Source organism: Motacilla alba, chromosome 1 (assembly GCF_015832195.1).
Source record: "Motacilla alba alba isolate MOTALB_02 chromosome 1, Motacilla_alba_V1.0_pri, whole genome shotgun sequence".
Taxonomy (NCBI): Eukaryota; Metazoa; Chordata; class Aves; order Passeriformes; family Motacillidae; genus Motacilla; species Motacilla alba.
This window is the reverse complement of record NC_052016.1, coordinates 18,988,521-19,012,805: the sequence shown is the minus strand read 5'-3', so window position 1 is coordinate 19,012,805 and position 24,285 is coordinate 18,988,521. Positions and strand designations below refer to the sequence as shown.

At 39.2% G+C, this 24,285-nt stretch overlaps 1 protein-coding gene across 5 annotated transcripts in view; it reads left to right on the top strand.

Moving 5' to 3' along the window:
- Positions 1 to 24,285, top strand: part of NRIP1 (nuclear receptor interacting protein 1) — a 73,225-nt gene that overhangs the window by 5,244 nt on the left and 43,696 nt on the right. For 4 of the 5 annotated variants that reach the window (XM_038149848.1, XM_038148168.1, XM_038150693.1 and 1 more), the window contains exon 2: positions 1,761 to 1,845. The gene's annotated coding sequence lies outside the window, so the exon portion shown is untranslated. The other variant, XM_038152443.1, reaches the window with a different exon arrangement.

Genomic DNA, 24,285 nt, shown 5'->3' with positions numbered 1-24,285 from the left:
GTGACCAACATTTTGTCTATACCTATAGTATATACTATAGTATATAGCAGTAATACTGGAATTAACTATCTTTCTCAAATTCAGGTGGCTTGTTTTTTTAATAGCGCTGTTTTCTTCTGCTCTTTGGGACCTCTTGTCCTGTTTTCATTGTTTACAAAAGATTCCACATCCAGCTTATTTACCCTTTCAGTAAAATGGAGTTGAGAAGGCTTTGAACTGTGTTTATTATCACCTTTGTCACTGTACCTGTCATTTCTCTGTTAATTTTTACTGTGATGGTAGATCTTTCCTCCCCCCCCCCCCCGGCTAAGTACAAATTTTGAGGACTGCACTGCTTCTGTGGTGCAACTTATTGTTTCATTTTGTTATGTATATGGAAGAAGGATTTAATGTAGTGTCTGCATGTAGTATTCCAGGGTATTTACTTATTTTTCAGCTTAATTGGCTCTATTGTTGGGCATCTTTTGTTGGGTCTTGGTGCTGCTAGCAATAGTCCAGCATGCTGCTGTTATTTCATGTCCCTGAAAGCTTTGAATAGGTGTTTTTTTGGATGATGACCCATTTATCAATACCTGTATCTTTTTTGCTAGTTAGCAATCACATTGCAGTGGTCAGAGTTAGATGTTTTCTCTAATCTGGTTTGGACCCAAGTGGTTTTGTGGAGGGAGAAACACTCAGATGTGCCCCCAGCACACACACTTCCACTCTTCCCCCTCTATCCTACCCAGCTGGACCCACCTGTGGGATCCGTGATGCTAGAGAAATTCTCTGCTTAAAAAGTTTTTGTATGTGTTTGGTTTGGTTTTTTTTTTTGGTTTTTTTTTTTTTTTTGTGGGAACAGAGGCTAAAGGTGTTGAAATAAGGAGAGGAACTCTCCTATTGCCAAGCAGAAGGAGGAAGGGGAAAGTTCAGCTTCGTGGTGGAGAAAGTATCTTTTTAATTTTTGAAGTGTATTTTATTGTTTCAGAAGTTGACTCTATGCATAATAATGAGGTTGCTGCCTTGGTGGTAACCAAAAAAAGACCTTTAATAGTGAGGCTTGTCACAACAACAAGGCTGAAATAGTAGAAATAAGAATGATCTGCGCTAGCTCTAAGTTTGCAACCTTTAACAAAATTTCACTTAAGAATAATGGACAAGTGCTGAGAAGAACTTGTAAGGCTGGGATTGTAATGGATAACATTCTCTAACTAAAATAAAATAGTGTTATATACTATTCTTAAATCTCTCAAAAGCAAATATTACAATTTCTGCTGGTTTATTTTTTTAAACTAATTTTGTTGCATTTAGCATTGCATTCATCTGTTATACTATACTCTTGTCTTTTCTCTATGTATATGGAAATTAATAGAGGCTCTTTAAAAACTGATTTTGATGTTCATGGGTGTAAGTTTGAAGTGTTAAGCGGTAACCACTACATAGGAAGGAGGGCTTTCATGTCACAGCTGTTTTTTGAATGAAAGGAAGGAAAAGAGGATTCTGGCTTAGAGCTGAATTTGGATTTTGTTCTTGCAGAATCATGTTCCTTATGCATGAGTTTCTCTGCTAGTTTTACTCATGGTTCTGTCTGGAAGATTTTGATTTCTGAAGTTTGGAACTACATTTTTCTTCTGATATGAAAATGTTATTTGCAATTTGTACTAAACAAAATAAAGCATTGATCTCTGTTACACCAACAGTAAGAAAGTAGATCAGGGCATATTAGGTAGGAAAGAATGATTTGCAGAATTTCATAGGGGGATTTCTGCTGTTCTTTTCAGATCGAGCATGAAATTTTTGAGGAAGATAGTTAATGCATCCCTGGACTCCTGAAGGAAGAGCTTTCCTAATGGAACCACATTCAAGGTAAATAATTTGTTTGGGTTGTTTCCTTGTCTCTGGTTTGGGGTTTCTTCTTTGTCTTGCCAAAGCTGTCAGACGGCTGTGTGCCATATATAAGCCTTTTAGGATTATAATATGTTTTGAAGTGATAACTGTTCACATTAATCCCTCTCTTTTACTGTAAGAGTTGGCTTTTTTAATATGTGTGCTGATTAAAGAAAAATAAGTATTTTTGTAATGTCTGAACTTTCTGTGTGTAATTTGCTGTAAAGTTCTGAAGATTTAGCCCACCTGTTTGGGAGGTGGCTAAATAGTGAAGAACTGGATTTACATGTAATTTCAGAGTGAAAGAAAAGATTAAATAACACTGTGTTACCATCTATCTTATTTTTTAAATAAAACAGATCCAAATTGAGCTTGTGTGGCAAGGGACCATCACAGTAAAATCATTATTAGATGTTATATTACAATGGCTTGTAGACATTTAGCATCGCTGTCATTTTGTTCAGATCTGCTCCCTTGGTTCCCATTTCCTAAATCCTATTTTTCTTTGATACCAGGGAATAATTCCCCGAGTGTTGTCCAGTGATTGCTTATGTATATGCACTTTGGTTTGTGAGTCATTTTATTCACTTGAGTAGCCCCACTGTCCTCGGTGGGCCTACATGCGTGCCTAAGAACTTGAGAATGCTGATGAGCATAAAGAATACAATTTGGGCATGTAATGGTTGACAAGCAGTTGTTGTTTTGTTTCTTGTCTCTCTTAGGACTCATTTGCATTGCCTCCAGTGGCAACTTTTGTGAGCATTAGTAGGGAAGGTCTAGAAGCTGGAGGCAGTCATACCAAATCCCAGCCTGCAGAGCTTTCTCATATCCATTGTAATGACATAGATTGCAGATGCAAGGATATATTTTTCTCTTATTTTAAATAAATCCATGCATTGCTTGACTTTACTCAAATACAACATTGGTCTGTGTAGTGCTGTTTGAGCATCTTCAACACAATAGAATATAGCCAAGTGAAATCACTAGAAAATATATGCACTTTTTAAATTGTAGGGATTTGGATTTAACCAGAATCAGTGCTTTGGAAATAACCAGAAATTGAGATTAGAAATCCATTTTTTCCCCCCACAATGTTTTTCTGTTTGACTTTTCAACAAAAGAAGTTGAATGTTGCTGTAGTGCATCTTATAGTTGTCCGAGCAATTGTATTTACAGAAAAGTTAATGGTATTACTTGCTGGTTGCAGAATCAGTAAGACAGGCACTTTGGAATTAAAACATAATTAATTAATTAGCAATTTAAAACTGGAGAATTGTGATCAGCAGCAGATGGTCTCTTATACAGCTTTAATAGAGCTTAGTAGACAGTGGCTTTTGTGGCGACAAGCCTTTTGAAATCTTTCGCATCTTCAAAGTAATTCAGAGCTTTGGTTCAAGATTGTTTCTTCTTTGTAAAAGGAGTTCTATTTAGTCAGAGTTGCGGAAGCATAAACTCTGAAGAAGGATGTTGCACCAAGTGTTCAACTTGCCAGTAAGGTGGTTAAGCTAAAGATTTGAGAACATGTTTGTCAGTGTACACACATGGCTGGTAATCTCCACACAGTTTGCATTCTGTCTTCTGTTTCTAACCTATATTATAAAGCAGTTATGGGCAGTCGTTTTTTTTGGAGTAGGGAATAAGTTTGTTTACTAGTTATGAGCATTAATTGTGGAATACCTCTGTTGGTATACCAAGCTTTCTTGCATACATAAATCGCTTTGTTGTGGAGTCCAGTAGTGTCTTGATCAGAGGTTTGTTATTGTCACTGGGATTAGAGTTCTTGTTTAAGTCAGAGTTCTGGACCCTTAGGGTAGACTTTCTCCAAAAGAGTGCTGCTTTAAAAACATATCTGCTGGTCTTGTTGATGCTGTGTAATCTTTGTGAATTAAGAGACAGTGGAGCAGAAGGCAGCCATGCTTTAGTTGAGCTTGCATAAAAGGAAAAGTATGTAGCTAGAATGAATAAATTGTGTCTTTGTTTAAGTCTGTGCAAGTCTGAGACACTTCAAAGGATGCAACTCACCTGGAGATGCATATGAGAATTACATACTAATAGCAAGTGTAAGTATCTTGTCAAAAGAACAAGATGGTGACTCAGTGTGAGGAGGGTTGGCAGAGGCAGCCTTTAATTGAGGAGAAATTGGTCACTGTAAACCAATTATGTCTTATTTTTAATGATGGGTTTCAGAGAACAGCAAATGAGTGCAGTATGATCTTGGCTGATAACGTGTGCTTTTCTTGTTGGATAAAAACCCAAAAGCCTGAGGATATGAAGTTGTTTGCAGAAGTTTCACTTTTTTTTCCCCTCACCCTCCTCTGAAGAGGAAAAAGTAGGCTATGCCAGTGGAAGAAACTCCGCTTTTTCTGTTGGTAAACTGATCAATGTTTGAACATATTTTGTCTTCGGGGACTAACACAGGGGTTGGTAACTTGCAGGGTAGAGAAGCATCCCTCACTCTTTCTGTACCTTGGCATTTAATATTAAAAGCAAACTTTTAGGTTTAACATATTTGAACTTGTACTAGATAGGGTTAATAGGCTAGAACAAAAGGTCAAAGCATAAGGCATTAGGCTTAATTAAGGGAGAGCAAGAGTGGCGGGAGTATGTGACAGTTAAATGGGTTTCCCACAGACTAATGTCTGTTACAGTGCAACCATGCCTCAACTTAAGTGGGTTATTTTGTGCAAAGGGCAGCCTCGATTAGCAGTTTGACATGCCAGACGTTTCTGGCCAATCCCATCTGTTTTGGAGGTTAAAAAGCATACCTTTATGAGTTGATTGATTTGTGTGCCCGTCTGGTAAAGATTAGGAGTCCAAGGCCGATGCTGTAAATGCCAGTTAGAGAATATTGTACTTTCTTAGCCGCTCTTTGTTTAAACTGTGGTGCAATGGGGCCAGCAGCTCTAGAAGTGACCGCACGGCAGGAGTGCCACGGTGAGAGCTGGGAACCAGAAACACTCAGGGAGGAGCGTTTCCTCCTTCCTCAGGTTTGTTTTGAATGTGGGCCTGTAGGCTTTGGGTGTTCTGCAGCGCTTTCCTTGGAAGGGGAATCTGGCTTAGCTCATTCCCATGTAAGGCTCACGCCTCTTCCTTGCTCGTGTGCTGTCCAGAGCTTACCTGTCTCAGCACGAACGCTTCTGCAGTTCCAAGCACAGTTGGCTGGAGGACAGTTTTGATACTTGAAAGGTTTCAGCAGTTTTCTGAACTCATTATGCTGTCTGTATCCCTCCTGCTCTGCTGTTGAACTGGGACGATACATGCGTATTCTGTTGTTTTTCCTTTGTAGCTCTTACTTTCCGGGTAGTTTTTCTGATTGTGTCATGAGGTTGCCTTAGAAGCCTAAAATAAAATAAGTAGCACAATAAGTCTTGACTGTGTTTCCTGTCATCTTTATGACTTTGTAAAGTCAAAGTTACATTACTATTAATATAAGACTATTAATAAATCATTGATGCAATAAAACTGTTTTTGATAATGTTCAAGGTTCATACACAGTTGAAGGTGATTATCCTATTTTAAAATCAAGTAGAGGTCAGACTGTATTGTAAGATAACTGACTGTGGCCCAAATGGTATGTGATGGCTTCAAGTCAAATGACAGTCCTCCTCACTTTAAATATATACGGGGTTTAGAAATAAATGGTTAACTTGTAAGATTTTTTGTAAGATGCTGATTAACTTCTGGTGCATTTTGTGAAAAGCAGGGAGATATATACATTCACCTAGAAGTCATGCTTAAAGCTCTCATTTTCAAGGTTTCCCTGTTCTTTCTCTTTTCCATTCAAGCAGTGACACTTGTAGCTAAATATAACTGAGACGTATTAGAGACAAATTAGCATTTGGCACCCTGCATTTAGCATTTCTACATTAGCTTTTAGAAGTAGTCACCTGTGTAAAGTTTCTTGGTTTTCTCCTTGCAAATGTGATTATCTTTCCCTTCTTCATTTAAAAGAAAATGAAATTGGATGATGGCAATGATATGCTATTCATGCTGTAAAGATTCTGTGTACCTGAGCTCTATTTTTTCTGTGACCTGTTCCTAAAGAGATTTCCTAATTTGCCAGTAACTTATCTTCACTTTAGGAAGCTCTATAAGAGCCACCCTAGTTTTTCTTTTTTTCTTGTGAATGACTCTTCTTTTTACTTCTGTCTGAAATGCCTAGAAATATTTACAGTGTCCTTTAGGATGAGCAAGGAAACATCATTATCTTGCAGTTTATTTAGTAACATGGATCTGAAATGGGCATATGCAGCATCATGTTCTCTATGGAATAATATCTATTTAAATGATTTGGATCTAATACATATTTACATGAAAAAACGTCTTGCCCTTCTCTGTGGGGAGAGAAGGTGAACAAGCATAAATTTTATAATACTCATTGCTTCTGTTGCACTAAATCATACTTAAATTGCAGAAGGTTGCTGGCTTGAGAGTTGTATAAAAAGTGCTTGGCTAGTAAAGTAGGGTGCAGGGAGATTTATCTAATTTAATACTAAGAAAACGTTGTCAGCTGCAGTGTATCAATATTGGACTGCCTAAATCCAAAAGCTGTACTTTAGGGTTTTTATATGTATATTTGTAATAATTTCATGGTTATAATGCACAAAATGTAATCCTGAAATGATCCATCAGTGCAGCGTGCATGTGTGCTCCATTTTGGCTAATTTGATTGCTATTGATCATATCTGAGCCATTATCTAATATCTTTGGAATGGATGGACTGTGTCTATGCTTTTCTGCTGTTTCAGGGCATGTCATACTTTATGAACTTTCTTGCAACAGTCATTGTTAAAAGTTTTTTCTAATTGCTGCTTAAGCATTATTGGTATTTCCCACTCTAGGTGTACCATGGATGAAGCAATGAAGGTGTTCATGTAGCATTCTAAAAGTTGCAGACTTGTCAGTTTAGCATTCCCAAGTATGGGCAAGGTAAAGGCACTGTACCAAATATTCAGTAGTTCTCAGTGATACGGATGTATTTTTTAAAAGTATATTTTATGTTTTGGCTTTCATTTAGAATATTATAAAACATTTGCATAAGGTGTTCATACAGCTGGATTGGCCATTAGGCATTAGAAACAATTCTGATGTGTCCATTGCTTTCAACTTTGAATAGTCCTAAAAAAAAAAAAAGGGGATGGACTTTGGTGTTTTAGAGGATTTGCTTTTTTGATCTAATTGATGAAAAGTGAGTACTTGGTTGGTATCTCTGACCCTTTGCAAACTGGGTTAGAAAGATGCTGCACAATCCTTGTGAACTGGCTGACTATGGATTTCTCCTTATTTTAGATTTCCATACTCTTTGACCTTGTAGTTGTTGACTTTGGTCTGGAACAATTTCAAAGTCATGTAAATGAATGTAATTAAGGTATTGCTTATCATCTCGGAGAGTTCACAATGATGCTTATTGGCTAGAAAGGTTTGTTTACTTAATATGGAAGGTTAATAGAAGGTTAAATTTTACTGTGTAAAATGGCCTCATAATGTTTTTATTTAGCAGCTGAAGAAAATAGTGTTTGAAAAGGCAAATAATAGTTTTATTTGACCTCCATGTGTTTCCTGGAGCTTGCATTATTGGGAAGATTTATCTTCATTGCATAGTCTTATTACAGTTTTCCTTTCTCCTTGTTTTACAAAGGGAACCTCTCAGAACTATTTGGAGGCCTTTGTGTACAAAAGGAGCTACATTAAGGAAGGAAGTGCAAAAATGTTTGACAATAATTGCTATAAGTAGTCCATCCACTTCCACTCTGTCTTTTGTTCTCCCTCCCTGTTTTTGCCAGAATGAGATTCAGGCTTTGTTCTTGGTGCTTCTTTTGTCTTTATTCCCACTGCTGCAGAAATACAGTGAGAAAGCAGCATGAAACAGCAGGGAAGAACATCAAGATACTGGCTTCTGCCTTCATTTCTCAGGCAATAGAAAGAACTGGGCCTAGGCCTCCATTTTCTTGCCAGTAGCCTTCAACTTTGTTTGACTGTAGTTTTGCTTATCATTTATGGAAAAAATTGCTTGCCTGAGTGCGTTGTTGTTTTTGTTTTGTTTTTCTTTTTCCCTCCACTCAGGAGTTTATGTAGTTGGCAAAGAGAAGCGTACGTGACAAGTGTCATACTAGACAGAACAAAAAGACCCCAAAAAAACTTTTTCCCACACCTTTTTTGTCTTATGGTGTTTTTTTAGGATTGCAGCTTCCAGATGGAGAAGGAGACGTCCCTGCTGGCATGGGAGATCCAAGCAAGGGTGTTCTGCCAGTCCTACACTGGACTGAGTTTGGTGGGGAAGGACAAAGCTATGTGAAATGTGGCCGTAACGGTCTGCTCAGATTTCTGGATCCATTTGGGCAACAACGACTGCTGGCTGTGTTTACCTTATTGTGCAGAGTACTTGGTGTTTGTAATTTCTCTCATCTAACAAGAGAAGCATGTGGGCTCCTCACTGTTGAGGTAGCTAACTTTCTTCTGATTACTTGAATTTTATGTGCTAAAATAATCATGCAAGAATGAGAATATCCTTCAAATGCTCATTAATTCAATACATAGTCTTATTTGAATATTTCTAGATTGTGGAGATACTCTGTAACTCAAACGCAAGAGCACCCTTTGCCCTCCCATTTCTGCAAGAGCTGAAGATTTCAGGTTCTATTCTCTTCTTCCTAACTGTGAAGATAGGACAGTAGCTTGTTTTCTCTTGAATTTATATTAACAGCCATAAAGTGAAATGATCTAAAGTTGCTTTCAGAAGGTGGATAGCAAAATCTCTTTGGGTGAGAGGTGAGAAATATAAGAAGCTCAAGTTCAAAACCAGACTGTAATGATCCAAAGGGACTGGGGGTGTTGGGGAGATGGAACACTACAGATAAGTGTGAAATCCTTCAATTTTGAAATTGGGAGTGCTGCTGTTGAGTTCTCCAAGTCCAAAATTTCACCAAATTTCAAGATCATATGTTAAAGTCCTAGAACTCCCAGAATAACGGATCTCTAGAGGTGCATGGCTATGGGCAAAACCAGCAGAAAAATCCCCGTAATCCATTACTTTGGATCCTGTTTATGAAAAATAAGGGAAGAATCTATGCATCTTTGCTATGCACTTTAGCTTAGCTAACATACTAAAAGCAAAACTGCTCCAATCTGGTAAACAGTGGCCACATAAGAGTGCAGAATTTATTGAAGAAAAATTTCCTCTTGCCTCTGGAACTCCAAAGATTTTTCAAGAATCTGCTCTGGTCCTCTGACGTAGCAGTGGTTAAGTCTCTGCTACCTTAAATTTTGTCCTGCTACAAGATAAATGCATAAAATAAACTGTGCTGATAGTATTTTGTAACCTCTTTGCACTCCCTCACATAGGTTTAACTGTTGAGATGAAAAGAAAACAAGGTTGTGCAGAATCACATTTACTGTTTACTGAACTCTGGCTCATCTTTAGATTACAATATCAAACATGAAAGTTTGAGCGTGTCTTGTGGATATAGCTCTTGAGCACAGCTGTCTTGTGTGTGTGCTTGCTCACAAACCTTTTTTTTTTTTTTTAAGCTTGTTTGTCATATGCCCAAGGCTATCTGAGCATGCATATGACCCTGCTGGTTTTTGATCTGAAATGCATAAAAGGTCACTTTGCTGAACTTTATCTTCTGGACCTCAAGTTTTACCATTAGTGATACTCTACTGTGAATTTCCTAAATGGAAAAAAGAATCTGTTCAGTGTGCCCTTCAGGCTTTCCAGGCAATTTCACTTTTGCCTTACCCTGTTCTGCTTTTGTTTTCAGAGTATTCAAACACTTGATAGAGGAGGTGATTTGGACACTATTTTTGAGGTGATGCTGAGTATTTTGGGTTGCAATGCTATATTCCTCTAGCTCTGATGTCTTGTCCAGGCAAATGTCGGGTGTATTCTGTCTCTGTAAAACTGAACCTGAGCATTAAGGCAGGTCTTAAAATATCCTCTTTGTGCTGATGATCACACTACTTCTGTGTCTTCTACCTTATGACTTTGTTGTTACTTTTTGAGGAAAAATTGTGCATGCTTCACAAGATACCAGGAGCACAAAAACAATCAAATTTCCTCTGTTCTGGCCTTCTGGGGATATCATAGGCCACTGCTGCTTTGCTTCTTAAGTAGATTTGGAGCCTCTGATACCAGTTACTCTTTTGGATAATGGGTTGTATGAATTTAACATATAAGCATGCTCACCTCCTTTTCCTGTCCTCTGTAAAGGTCATTGTACAGGAGGGAAAGTTGAGTCATGGGCTATAAACACTTGGAGGTCTGCTATCTGATCTAATTTTTGTTAGCTTATTGCTTGGTGCTGTGGCAGGTGGACTTTGTCAGGTTCGTCCATGGCGGTGTTGCTGACCCTGGTGACCTGCTCCATTCCTGTGCAGAAGGTCCCTTCCATGCAGGGAGATGTCACAAGTCAGGGTGTGTCATCTCCTCACTCACTTCTGTACCTTGCTGAGCAAAGAGAGTTGCTTGGAGGTGCAGCTGTCCTATGTATGGTTTTTCTTAATTTTTTATTTTTTTTTAATCTAAAAACTTGCCCATGTCCTGTGGACATCATCTTCAGGATTCAGAAAACTCTGGCAGGATGTCCTGCACTGTAGAAATAGCAGTGGTTGTTTAAATAATTCAGGAAAGTAACTTAAGGTATTGCAATATCATGTAAATAGGAGAAAGACTATGGGAGACAGGTGTGCTAGAGCTGGGGATACTGAGAACAGCAAATACTTCTAAGAGTGAGAGGGAAGTAATGGATGGGAACCATTTTTAGAGTTCCTGAACCCCTTCCGTCTGTCTGGGATAAAGCACCTACTGTGATCAGCTTTTTAGGTGTTGTCAGTTTTGGGATTGTGTTTTGTTGGGTGGTTTTCAATCCCAATGTAGATTCTGAGGTTAAGATATCAATCAAATGACCTCATACATTCTTGTTTGGAAGAATTAGGGCAAAAAGCCACTTTATGGCATAATTGAACTTGTAGTAATGCAATTTACTTGTAGAAATTTTAGGGGGTAGAATGTATTGATAGAAGTTTGGGAAGGGAATAGTGTTTATTTTGCATGCTTTCGAATCTTTCTGGTAAATGAGAGTCTTATTCTTTCTGGGTAAAATAGGTCTTGCTTGGATAGATCAAATGTGAAATTTTTAAGTATCATCTGTGAAAAAATTGTTTGGAAGCTACTTACAATTTCGAGAGTTCAACTAATGCAGTGCTCTTCAGTTGTAATACATAAAAATGAGATGGAGAAACAAACACATGCTTACCTTTCAGCCTGCATAAACAGCCTTGCTAATTAAGATAAGGGCAAATATCCTTACTAGTTTCCTTTTTGATTTAATCATTAGACTATATTAAAAATGTGTAAACATAATTGGTAAACTCACTTTCCTGAGTTCTGACTCCCTGTACATGTACTGGTGTGTTCCAGCACTGTGTTCCTGTATTTGTTATTTACAAGTGAATCTCTTAAGATATGTAGAAATAACTGGTAATTACCAAAATAAGATCACAGAAGAGAAGAAAAAGGTGTAATATCTGTGCTTTTATTAGCTCTCCTTGGCTGTCTCATGTGTGCTCTTTAGTCTTTGCAGATTGCTCATGTGTAATGTGGAGAACACGTTTTTGTCTGGAAATGCAAACGTTTATTTGAGGAGTTGAGAGGCCATGGTATGGCTGGGAGACTTGTCTGGGTTTGACCTGCACTGGATATTTTGATATGCTGTGGTCTGTGGGCACAGTTTCATCTCAGTTTACAAGTGCTGTTTACCAGTCCTTGGGACTACACATGTAAATAACAGAAGTCTAAACTAATGTCAGATTAAATTTTAGTCCACAGAAATTGTCATTGAGCATCTTATGTAAAGTAGCAGGTTAAATCCCTCCTCCCCTACCCACTCCTTTTAATCACCATTACATTGTTTTAGTTTTTTTCCCCAGCTGTTTTTAAGTGGAATGGGAAGAACTGGCTTAGTCTAAAGCAACTTACTACTCCTTAAATAGTTCACACTGACATCAGTGGTTGTCTGAAATCTGCTTCCTTTCAAAAGATTTGTGATGTATACAGACTTGCAGGTACAAGACCCTTCTAAATAAAAGCATATCAACAGGCTTGGGTTAAAATTGTCGCACTTGTGAGCTAACATAGCTGAAGCTGTAGAATTATGTCTGGTGAAGAGAGCTGCCAGAAAGTTAAGCTATGTATTCATCCTGTAAAGTCTACAGTGGGTTTATTTTCTTAGAGATATACTGTCAAGCCTCAGTCTGGGCTGCTTACTTTATGGATGAAGGCAGGTATGCTTATTTATACTCTTTTCCTTGAAAGTTGGGGAACAGCTGTTTTTTTTCCTTCTTTTTAAGCCTTGCAGCATTTAATGAGATGGCTTTAAGTCATCATCTACTGTGACAGAAAGTACACGTAATAGCATGCCTGCTGTATGAAGTTATGGCTCTTGCCCTGTAAGTGCTGTGCCCTGTTCCTCTCTACACACTCTATATCCTTGTGTTGTTTTTTTCTGCTTTTAGTGGGAAAGGGTGGGATGCAAACCTGTGGCAGGCTGACTTCCATGTCCTTGTGGCCTTCAGTAGTAGAACAGACTCAACAGGGATATCTGGGCAGAGAGAGGGTGAGAAGTGTCCAGACTCAAGTTTAAAAATTAATCTAGGAAGGACATTCTAAAAATAGATTAGAGCATGTGAACATATAGCTGTGAGAGAGGGAACGTAAAATATTTTGGTCCTAAAAGAGGCTTTTTCAAGGGATAGCTGTTTGCATCTCTTTCAATATGCCAAATTTCATGTTTCTGGTGCTTAAAAATATTTCATTTTTATGGGAAACCTGTCCTGATTTGCTTTCAGTGCTTCCTGCTCTCTTAAGCTTTGACACTGAGTGTGAGAGAACATCAGGCTTAAATGGAACACAACTAAATTTAGGGGAAATAGCCCTACTGCCTGCACAAAATGAGCTCTTTTTTAGAGGTAAAGGTTGAGCCTTGTTACCAGTTCACACTGCTTACAGTATGCTAACATTTGTTTTAATTGTTCCTTTTAATAGCTACATTGCAGTAACTGTGCCTATTCCAAGGACGAGTCACTCCCTTAACCCCATACCAGTTACTGATTTCAACGGGAGCTTAGCATGAAAATTGGTGCAACTGAAGGGTCTTCTGTGAGTTGGTGGTTTGGTTTGGGTATTGTTGTTTCCTTTTGCTGGAAGGACGTAAGGAACAAGTGATTCCACCCCCAAGTCTGGCTGTGGTTTTCATTTCCTATGCTAATGAGTGTTTTGTAACACAGGAGCACAGAAATGGTTGCTGGAAGTAGCAGTCCATTGTGTTTTGGAGCAGAAAACCACATGCATGCTCTAAAACAGGGTAAGAATGGGGCTGTTAAAATTTGACAGGCTAAATTGTGTGGGGTATTAAGTTGGCCAGAGCATCCAGAAGGGAAGTCTGTAGCAAGAAAGCCATCCCAGGGTCTCACAGGCTTATCCCAGTTTAACACTGACAAACACCTGGTTTTAGTTGCATGGAGACATTATTTACAATAGAACACTGGAAAAAGATGCTTGTCTAGGACAAGCAGGAAGGGCAACATCTTCGTGGCAGTGCATTGCATGAGATTAGCCTGTGGATGAGACAGGCACAAGACTAAGGCCAGGTATGACAACAGGTAACCCTCTCACCAGACAGTCTATATTTAGAAATAAATTGAGCAAATATCCCTTATTTTGGTTTTTATGTCTCTTCTTGCTAGACTTGGAGATTGGAAGGCACCTGTGCTTTAGTCTGAGAAATTAAAGTACCTCTCTTACTTGAGCTCATCGTGTGGAGGCAGAAGTTCTGCTGCCTGTGTGAATGAATGGTGCAGTCAGGATTCAGTGGTAGCAGTGGCACTGGTCTAGCACCCAGTAAAGAATTTTCATTTTAAACCACTGTCAAATAATGAGAGATTTTGCTTGCACAAAGGCTGGCATTGCACATATGAGGGAAAGCTTGGGCATATTCACTTAATTAGATATGGAAATACAAGAGAATAGCAAGAGTATAGCAAGAGTGACTCCTTACAGATTAAGACAAAGTGCACAGATTGGTACTTATAGCTCAGTTTCAGTCCTGCCACTTCACTGGTACAAGCAGGGTTGTGGTATTGCCCTCATGGGAGCAGTTTTAGAGACATGCAGTTATTTGTCATATTAAAAGCATAAATGTTTGTGCCATCTTCATTTCCTGAGCCCACTGCAGGATGAGAAAATAGGGTGGTGTTACTGATCAGTGTTGGAGAGCTGGAGGATGTCTAAGGAAAGCTTTGCACGAGAGCACAAGTGGAAGTAAAGGAAAAGCAGGAGACTGGAAGTGATAATATTTTTATACATTTTTTTGCTGCCTCCCTCCTCAGTAGGCTCACCTGAGCCTCCTTGCAGGTAATCAAGAACAGCAGCAGGAGTTGGGTTAAGTAAAAGTTAATAAATAAAATGAGTAACATATGTTAGGCGATTCTCTGAGCAAAAAGGTGACTGTTCATTCTGAGGGACTGTGTCAGTGTTTGAAGCTTTCTGAGCCCTCTTTATTTTGTCTTCATTTTCCAGTTTTATTTATTTTTAGCACTTCTTTAAAGTCAAGAAAACACATAATCAGATATTTAAGTAGAGGATGTTTCTGAATCACGTTTATGAGATACTCTGTTCCACTTTTGCTAAAGGAAATTTTATTAAAACACAAGCCCTGACTCATCAGTTTTACATTCTTTCATTGTAAAATAGAACTCTGCCACTGTTAATAAATGACTATTCTAGCCTAGTATTGGCTGAAAAGGCAGATATTGCTACAGTAACTTCTGAATGCATCTAGTAATCAAAACTAATTCAAACAAACAAAACCAACTCAAAAAAACAAAAAAGAGTTTATGAAGACCACTCATTTCCATCTTTAATCTGTGTAGCTGATTAGCTGTCTTCATTAGGAATTTCTGTGGATAACCCCTGGTGTTCAAGAGCTTTGCTCTGAAGACTGCAGGGGACCTATCACAAAGTATTGATGCCCTTCTGTAAATGACAGAGTAGAAAAAGCACAATTGGATATTTCCAAATCAGAAAAACCTTTCAAAAACTCTTAAATAGGTTATCAACATTTTGATGACTAAAAATATGTGTATAAAGTCATGGAATGCCTTGATTTGGAAGGGATCCATAGAGCTCATTGAGTGTGAGTCCCTGCTCCTCGCAGGACTACCTAACACTGAACCACATGACTGAGAGTGTCATCCAGAGGCTCCTTGAACTCTGGCAGCATTGGTGCCGTGACCCCTTCCCTGGGGAGCCTGTTCCAGTGACTGACTGTCCTCTCAGTAAACAACCTTTCCCTAATGTCCAAATGGGCATGGGAAAGATCTGCTCTAGTCCATAATTGCTGGGAGGGTCACCAGATTTTTTTCCCCCAGTAATACAAGCAGACTGTGGTGCTTCCTGTTGGCATACATAGAGAAATGCTGTGCACTTCTTCCTACAAGTACTTTTAGGGTTAATTTTGATTTTCATAATATCTGAACATTTTATGCCCTACCTGGATCTGTTCTGTAAAGTAGAAAAACCACCCGAGCTTCTTAAGTAAATATGTCTTAGATTGAATGTTTTATGTTGGGGTTGTATTGTTGTTGTTGATTTGATTGTGATTATTTATTTTTAAATGGCACTGGCTAGGATTTTAGAAAATTATCCTTGACACAGCTTTGTACTTGGCCCCAGACTGTTATTTGTAAAATTTTGGAGAAAAATTTTTACTGTCTAGTTATTTTTACTGGCTAAAGAGCTTGTATGTGGGGGAAAAAAAGCTTTTTTATGTTGTCATTAGACTAAATAAGCTGTCAATGGTCCATAGTACTGCACCTGCTGTAATTGTTGAATAGTTCCGTTGACTGATAAGTTCTTTTTCTCAAATATTGTTTCTGCTTTGAGGAGTTATTTTGACACCTGTATTTTTAAACGTTTGAATAAAATAATACAAATACTGTTGAACTTGCTGTAGACTTTAGGTTTTCCAGCTGTGTTTGGGTCTATATGAGGTTATCAGGTCGTGTGCTAAATATTAGCTCAGAGTCTGCTGCCTGAATATTGTATTACAGTACTGTAAAGAAGTTTTATAACAATACAAATGGGCACTTAACCCATATTGGCTTTGCAGAGAACTTCAAAAACTACAGTCAGACTCTAATCACATACAGTTATCTATAATAAAATTATTATTTCTGGCACTTGGACATCTAAAAAGCATTAAGATTCAGCAGTTCTTAAATGCAAAAGAAAATCTTGATTACAATTTGGAAACCTGCTATGAGTTATGGAGCACAGCTATATATTTTCATCTTTTGCTCTTTAAAAATTAATTTGTTCCTTTTATGCACGTTGTATAAAAGGCTGTGTGTTCAAGTTGTGTGGATAACTAAGATGAGCCCACAGTTGTTTTCCGTTTCAGCTATATGAATTGTAAGGGTTCATGGAGTTGTTTCTTCTTGTCATGAACTCATTATGTACCTGAAAATGGTCTTCATCTACTGTAAGACATTTTCAGAAATAATTGGAAGAACATGTGAAAGGACACATCCTTCACATGGTAGCAGTTGTTCCAGAATCTGGCCTCCTTGGCTTGGATTTTCTGGGTAACTGAGAGTCACCTGGTCTTCTACTCTGGTCAATCAAAAGATGACTTGCTTTTCCAGGTAATCTTTCCTTTCCAGTTGGGCATGGCACGTGCTTTACCTTCAGAGCATGTAGAGATAAAAGAAGCAGCAAACAGAGATAAGCAGTAAAGACAGGTGCTACTATAGTTTACCAGCCTCTGGAGCATTTCACCTGTCCTTTTATCAAAGTGTTTTGTAACTTGCTGGTTTTCTGAGGTAGGTGCAGCCAGCAGACCCCCAATCTTCTGCATGAGGACGCAGAGAAATGCACTCAGGAGGTGGCGTGTCCCGGGGGCTGTCTGCGACTCTGTGACCTCTGTGTGAGGCCACAGAATCGCCGCTCCTTGGTCAGTGCTCCCCAGCTTCAGCCGGCAGCTCCGCGCAGGGCGGGCAGGAGCTGCAAGAACATGCTCGGGCAGTTCTTCAGCAGCTGCCTGCCTTCCTTTTGGCTTCTGGGTACAATTCAAGGTTTTGGCCTCGGTTACTTTTAAGCCTAATGTGACTTGAGCTCCAGCTGAGAGGCTGCCTGCTTTTTTTTTTTTTTTTTTTTTTTGATCCAACATAGCAATTAATGTCAACTGGGATACTTGACCTAGATCATCCTCGTTTTTTAATGTCAAGTAGCCATTGGCAGGAAGTTCTTCGAGAAGTACTTTTGCCTGTGGAATGTGCTCCCAACCTGGTCTGGTGGAGTTGGCTCGCTGGGCGGGCTCTGCGCCAAGCCTATCTTATTTCTTTGCCTATGGAGATGAGGAATGGCGCAGTGCTTCTCCTGTTCTCCTTTGCCCCCAAAGAAAAGCAGGTTAATGTGAGTTTATAATCACTGCACCAAGATTTTTCTACTTGAGCCATGTGGGAAGATAAGTGAAATATATGTGAAAGAAAAAATAGCATACGTGCCTTAGTGTATGGAAGGGTTTTTTTCCTGAGAGAATTTATTTGAATGTTTTGCATGAAATGAAAGCAAAAGACGTCTCCTCACACAGACCAGTTTAAAAGTATGGCAAGTTAAATTTAGATAAGTGCTATTTTCTTTCAGCTTTGTGAAAGACTCTACAGCCAGGCATGGAAAGTTTCCTTCCTGCTGGGAGAGATTTGTCAAACCACTGAAGCCATCACCAAGTGCTTTAAGCTTAAAACACCATCTCCAGGTTTCACAGTTGAACAGGCTGTAATAGGGCCCACTTTGCCCCAGGGGAAGGTGTTTGGTGTGTTTTTCTTAGCTGTGCCATTTGTTGATCAGTTGTTGAAGCAAAATGTTCAGGATCAAAAGCAGTTTTGAGGAGGAGGGATTTTGTCTGGAGTGCTACATGGCAACTGCATGCCAAAGCTGGAGCGATGAACTGTTGGAATATAAATACAGTCACAACTTTGGCCTGGAAAAGCTCTGTTCTACAGCTGCTGTGAGATATCTGAGAGTTTGTTGGCAAATGCCCAACAACCAACTGAGATGACTTTGGTTATAGGATACGAGGAAGAAAGAGGGGAGATAAATTTCATCTTAAGCAACTAAGACTTGTTAGTTCAGTGTGGAACCACTTTCTAACAGTACATCAATATCATGTCTTTTTGCTCAGGTGAGACACTGCCTATCCCTACAGCATGAGGGAGTTCAGCTTGCCATGTCTGCTTTGGACAGGATAGAAAAAAAAATACCTACCTCCCTTTCCTGAACGCCCTTTTTAAACCCTTTTCTTGGAGGTGATAAACCTGAGCAGGTAGCTTGTTTCGAAGTCAAATGAAGATTCACAGGTCTCAGCAGATACTGGGTTATATATTTTAAGTGTAGGACAAAAGGAAAAAGGTTTAGGAAATTGAGAACTTAAGGAAATAAGGTAGAAGAAAATATAGGTCACACCTAAAGAGAGAAATCTTTTGGTAAGTCTTTTTTGAAGACTGGCAACAAAAAGAGGAAGTTTCTGTGCTAATGAGAAGAGCTGCTACACAGAGTCAGGCAATTCTTGTAATATCTGAGAGGAAAAGAACTGAAGGAATAAGTGCAAGCTCGCAAATAATGTTGAAATAAACACACTAATTGGAGTCGTGTAACTGAAAGCAGTTACATGAAGGACTGGTGTTACCTGGGATCAGGCACCCACTTGATGGAATGGGAAATGCTGGGAATTTACACAAACAGTGCTTTGTAACTCATTTTTAAACTGGGAGGATTAAGCTGATGTTAGGTCAGTGTGGGTTTTGTCTCTCCTGTGTTATTAAGGTCTAACTCTTGAGTGGAAGTGAAAGGAAGACCCTTCTGTAGGCGTCCAACAAAGAGAAACAGGCGTCCTGGAGAACTCCTGTCAGGCGGCGAGCAGGAGCAGGCACTTGTAGGACGTGATTCATTTGACCTCCTTTTGACATGTTCTGTAGGAGGAGTTCAGTCCAAGAGCAGAGTTCTTCCCATGGGCTGTAAAGGGAGGCCAACATGACCTGTTCAGATACAGACACCTACACTGTAAACATCTTCATTTGGTCAAGTGAATCGTGGCTTGGCATCCACATCTAAGAATGGGGAGAGAAGGTTGCTCTGTTATTATGGCTTGTGGTTAAGTGTCAGATGCCCTTCATCCTACTTGAGTAAAGACTCAACACCTCTCCAAAATGGAAGCTGGCATTCCAGGGCCTCCAGAGGTCTGCCCAGGTAGGGCCAGCAATTCGTGGTGAGGCATTGCGAGGGCATCGCCTGTGTGCCATCTCTGCACGAGCAGCAGGAGCCAACCCCGGTGACTCCTTGCTCCTGTGGTGCCCATGGACACCAGGGGTGGATCCCAGCTCTAGAGGCACAATCCTGGTGAGACGTGGGTGCATGTGGGCAGTTCTTCCAGCTCCGGAGCAGGGGGAAACTTCCAGGAGCTGGAAGCAGTGGCTTATAAGGTGTCTCCTGTAGCAGTGACTGATTTACAGGTGAGCATGTGCGGATGTGACAGGTGGTCACACGGGGAGCTCCATGGGGACACTGTTACTGAGAGCAGGGGCTCTGTGCTGGTGACAGCCCTGGTGCTTACGTGTAAATCACTCTGTGTGTGCTTGGTGGGCCATGAGCAGTGCATGATTTATTGAACCTAGTTCCTGGGTGAAGTCAGAGTGTTGCCCTGTGTTGGTGAATAGAGTTCACATAGAGCACAAGAACTCAGGTTTTGTTGTTACTAAGTCAGTAGTTTTGGACTGTAAGTAATATGCAGATGTTACCATTGTGTTGTTTCTATTATATCCATAAAAATGTGTTTTTATTGCTTCATGGCTTTGAGATTTTTCTTTATGCTGCAGAAATCCCAAATAAATATACACACGTATCTGTATTTAATTTGGAAACTCCGGGTTTTTCTCTTGAACTTTTTGGTGGTTTATTTGGAATACCAGCATATTGTATGATGGCTGCAGTATTCTTTCCTTGGGTATGCAGTACACTTTGTCTCTGGAAGAGATTTTTTTTTTTTTATTTTTTTAAGAACAAAACAGCTTTACTATTCCATCATTGTGAAATGTGTTCAAGTTAATTTTTTGTGGAAGGTTTTGATAGAGAAGTTAATAAAACCCCTATTTTAATTTGATTTTAAGTTGTTTTAAAATTTAAGGCACTGGACTAATTCTCTTTTAAGAAAAGGAGGAGTGTTACATTTAGTGTTATGATTATTATGAATTATTTTTTTCAAGTATATTTTAAAAAGTAGCCTAGTTGAGAATGTCTTCATTTTTATTGCAGAAAAATGTAAACATATCATTCTCATTATTACACCTATTTTCTTAAAGTGCTCATTGTCTCTGTGCAGGCTCATTTTATAATGTATGCATCTGGTAATGAAAATAATAATTAAATTCTTTCACAATGAAACAGTGATTGGGGGGAGGTGGGAGGTGGAGAAAGCTCAGGCAACAGTAGCAGCTGAGTTCATACCCAGCAATGCTGTAGCTAATTGACTAGTAAGGCCGATTCTTACCTTTAATGTGTTTTAAAGCCAAAAGTTATATTTTTAAAGAGATGGTTCTCACTTTTTTTTCCCCCCTAATTGGCACTTCATATTTGGAAATACCACTTTCTTTTTTCCCCTCCTTTTATTCTTCCAGTATTTTTTCCCTGTTTTGTGCTCCCCAGCCCTCCACAAGTCTTCTCCCTGTCCTCATGTGTGTTTTCTGACCTTCAGCCATTGAGGAATTGCTCTTGTGCTGGGGCTGTGAGTGACCCAGGCACTGACTTTGAAGGGCTTGAAGAAGATGCTGCTGGGGAGGTTGGAGAGGTCTGAGAGAAGGTGTCTCTGTTGATCTAAGAAGTGCACAGGGTGATGAGGCAGGCTGTATAACCAAACCCTAGCAAAGTCTCAGTTCTGGGAAGGACGATGTCATCTGGAGCTAAGTAGCAAAACCAAGCTGATGTGGATTGAGATACAGCTATTTGGGTGAGTGCGTGCATGCTGATTGAAATGTAGGAAATAATGTAACATGACTGACCAAAAGTATCTGGCTTAAATCTGATACACTTTTTTTTTTTTTTTTTTTGTTCTTAATCTCTTTGTTTTTCATTGTATTCTTGATTATTTTGTTTGTTTGGGATGATGTGCTCTCCTAATGTTTTTTGTCTGGGTTGTTTTTTTGTTTTTTTTTTTTTCTGAATCTTTGCCTTTTTTCCTTTTAAATCTGGGTTGGGTACTTTTTGATGTGTTTCTTGTTTCTTTTTAAAAATTTTTTTCTTTATTTATGGCTTATCCCTAAGCAGTGTTTACTTTGCTGTATATCTTCCATGTCTCTTTCATGGCATATTCAAAGAGACTTACTCTTCAGTCAGGTCTTGAAAATGATAGAAGCAACATCAAATGTTTTGAGAGTTTAGGACAAACTTCTGACAGTGCCCAGGCTCAGCTTAGCCCTGGATGTCTGTGTTCGTGTTGTCTTGCAGGCACAGATCAATGCTGAAATAGTCGCACAGCCTTGGACTGTGTAATGATTCCTCTTGTGTAACACAGGAGGGAAAATGAGGAGGGAAGAACGTCAGCCTTGGCTGGTATTTGGGATTCCAGCTTGGGGGAGCTGTAGTACCAGGGCTCATTCTTTTCAGAATGCCTTTCACTTATATCTGAGGTCTGGAGTGGTCTGAATCCATATTAAAAAATGATTTTTGGGAATGCCAGTCTGATCCTTGTACGAGTGCATGTCAGTGTTTCCTGCTCGAGATTAATCACTGTTACATCTTAATGAAATGGATGTACAACCTATTTTATTAAAAAAGGCAAATGGTGTACAATATTAAAGACCTAGAAGGTGCACTGAAATGATGGCATGTAATAATAAGATTTACCTTGTGTGAATAAAAAGTAAAGTGACTGTATTTGAAGCTGCTGCTCCATCATTAACTTAGAAACTAATTTTGGTTTTTCTTGAACTCGTATAAGCGTTCTGTTTCAGCCACCAGCTGCAGTAATTCATTCTGCCACCCTTAGCATTTGGTACTTCTGCAGATCTATTTAATGTTTTCAATCAGTGCTTTGAAAATCTGTTATTTCAGAATGTCTTCTTTCTTGATGAGAACTCAATCTGGATCCTTTATCCTCTTCATTACAAATGTCTGTGGTCACTATCACCTTTTTTTGTGTTTTGTTGACATTTCATCATTCTTTAGACCTTAAAGGAGAACTGATAAATTTTCCTATTTGCCCTCAACAGCTGTATCCATCCACTTTCTTTTAAAATTTAGTGTGGGTTATTTAAAATATACTCCCCCTTCTCGTAGAGTAAGTTTTTTTCCAGAAATTTGGGGAAGAAAAAAAAAAGGAAAAAATTTGGTGATGAAAAGCCAAGTTTGGCATGACAAAAGTCTTGAGTTTCTTTGGGGATTTTGCAACTACGTGTGCCTATTGCAGAGTTTTGTTATGTGAGACAAAACTCGATGGAGAAATGTAACTCTGCAGTTTGGTTTCTGCTGTTCTCTTTGGCTGTTATGAGAGAAAGGCGTAGCCCAGGTGCTCAGCTGTACTATTGACTGCTCTGGAGGGGGGACCAGCAGATCCCAGGGTCCACCTCTTACCTGCCAGCCTCCATAGGAAGCAGCTTCACCATCTGGCATAGCTTCCCTCTCAAGGGAACAACTGCCAAGAACGCTTTCTTTCTTAAATGAATCCTGTTTTCAGGGTAGAAGACTGTCTACTCAGTGTTTTTGTTTACATCCACAGAACTAGAGTTAAGATGTCTTACATCTGACTAAAGGGGTAAAATCTTTTACAGGGACATTATTGAATTCAGCAAGTTTTAATCATTGCTTGTTAAACCTCTAAGTTTTTTAAAAGAGATTGTGGGGATGTTTTGTTCTATACATTTTTTGGTAACAAACTGGGCATGGAGTGAGCAGGAACAGAGAAGGCTCCTTATCATTATGAAAAACTAGCAAATCCTTGTTTTATGTGGGTTGGTAAATTTTTATGAATAATTGGTCAAGTTAACTGAAGTATGCATATCAATTCTGGTAGTTTTACTTATTTTCTTCTTTTTTCATACCACTAATTCTCAGATTTCTAGGACAGGTCATGTTTTCACAAGATATTTCATACAATTTATCTTCAAAATAAAACCATTTTGGCAAAGGGTTTCACTACTTTAAAAGAATACATTCTAGTCCAGTACGTTTGTTCCAAAGAGCACATATCAATGAGTTGCATTGCTGTTGAAATGATGCTCTTTCTCAATTGCATTCCTTGATCTCACTGTGTACCTAAGGAATGGGAAGAGATTCATATTTCTGAGGTTGGCTGTTTGGTGTCTCTGAGATATTCTTCTGTCAGTCATGGTCATTGATCTACCTTTTAGTTTGTGGGCTCAAATTTGTAAGTTTTGTGTTTGTCCCATCACCCATCTGTCACCCCTGCTGCCCATGACTGACTAGTGTTGAGGCTGGTAGGTTGATTCATGTGATTAACCTGCTCTTTCTGTATTTTTAGTGTTTAAACTTTCTACTGGTAAATGGAAAAACTGTGGCTAGAGGCTTACCTGATCATCGTTTAGGAATTCTACCCTTTGCAATCCAGAAAATTTTGTTAATGTGGCAAAAATAACTTAGTGCTCGTACTTGTATGTGGTAACAAAGAAACATCTACTTGAAGAGCTTGCAGTGACCCAGGTTAAATGGTCTGAACAGCACTAAAACCAGTTCTACAGTATGGGGATTTTTTTTTTCTTTCTCATTTTGAAAGAATCAAAGATAAATGTCTTGCACATCAAGGAGATGAGCTGTAATAAAGCATATATGGATGGTATGGCAGCAATCCAAGAGCATTAGTATGCATGCCCTGATGGAGTTGTGGCAGCTAGCAGTCACTCTCAACTTAGAGCTAAATGTTACTCAGGGAGCATGGAGAGCCTTCCTCCATGAGCTGGGCCTGTTGTGGAAGAAACTCACCCCAGTTCAAGACATTTTTTGCCTGGGTTGGTGTAAAACCTGTTGGTTTGGAGAACTAGTGTCCAGCTTTCCCAGGGAGCTGCACTGGTGGCAGAGGGTCAGGACTGCAGATGATGGTAAGTGTAGAGGTGTGGATAACTTGGGTAGGGTGTGTGCACGGTGTGTTGTAACAGAAACACATGGGTAACACACACTTGTGCTGACACAGGGCTGGTAGTGCTAGCAGACATGGAGCAAAATTCATATTTATTAAAAGGTATATGGAGTTACACGAGCACCATCACTACACGTGGTAATTTCCGCCCTGTTTTTTGATAGAGCAGAGGCTGCAGGCCCTTATGAAACATAGCGGTGGGAAATCAGATGTGAGGGTAATT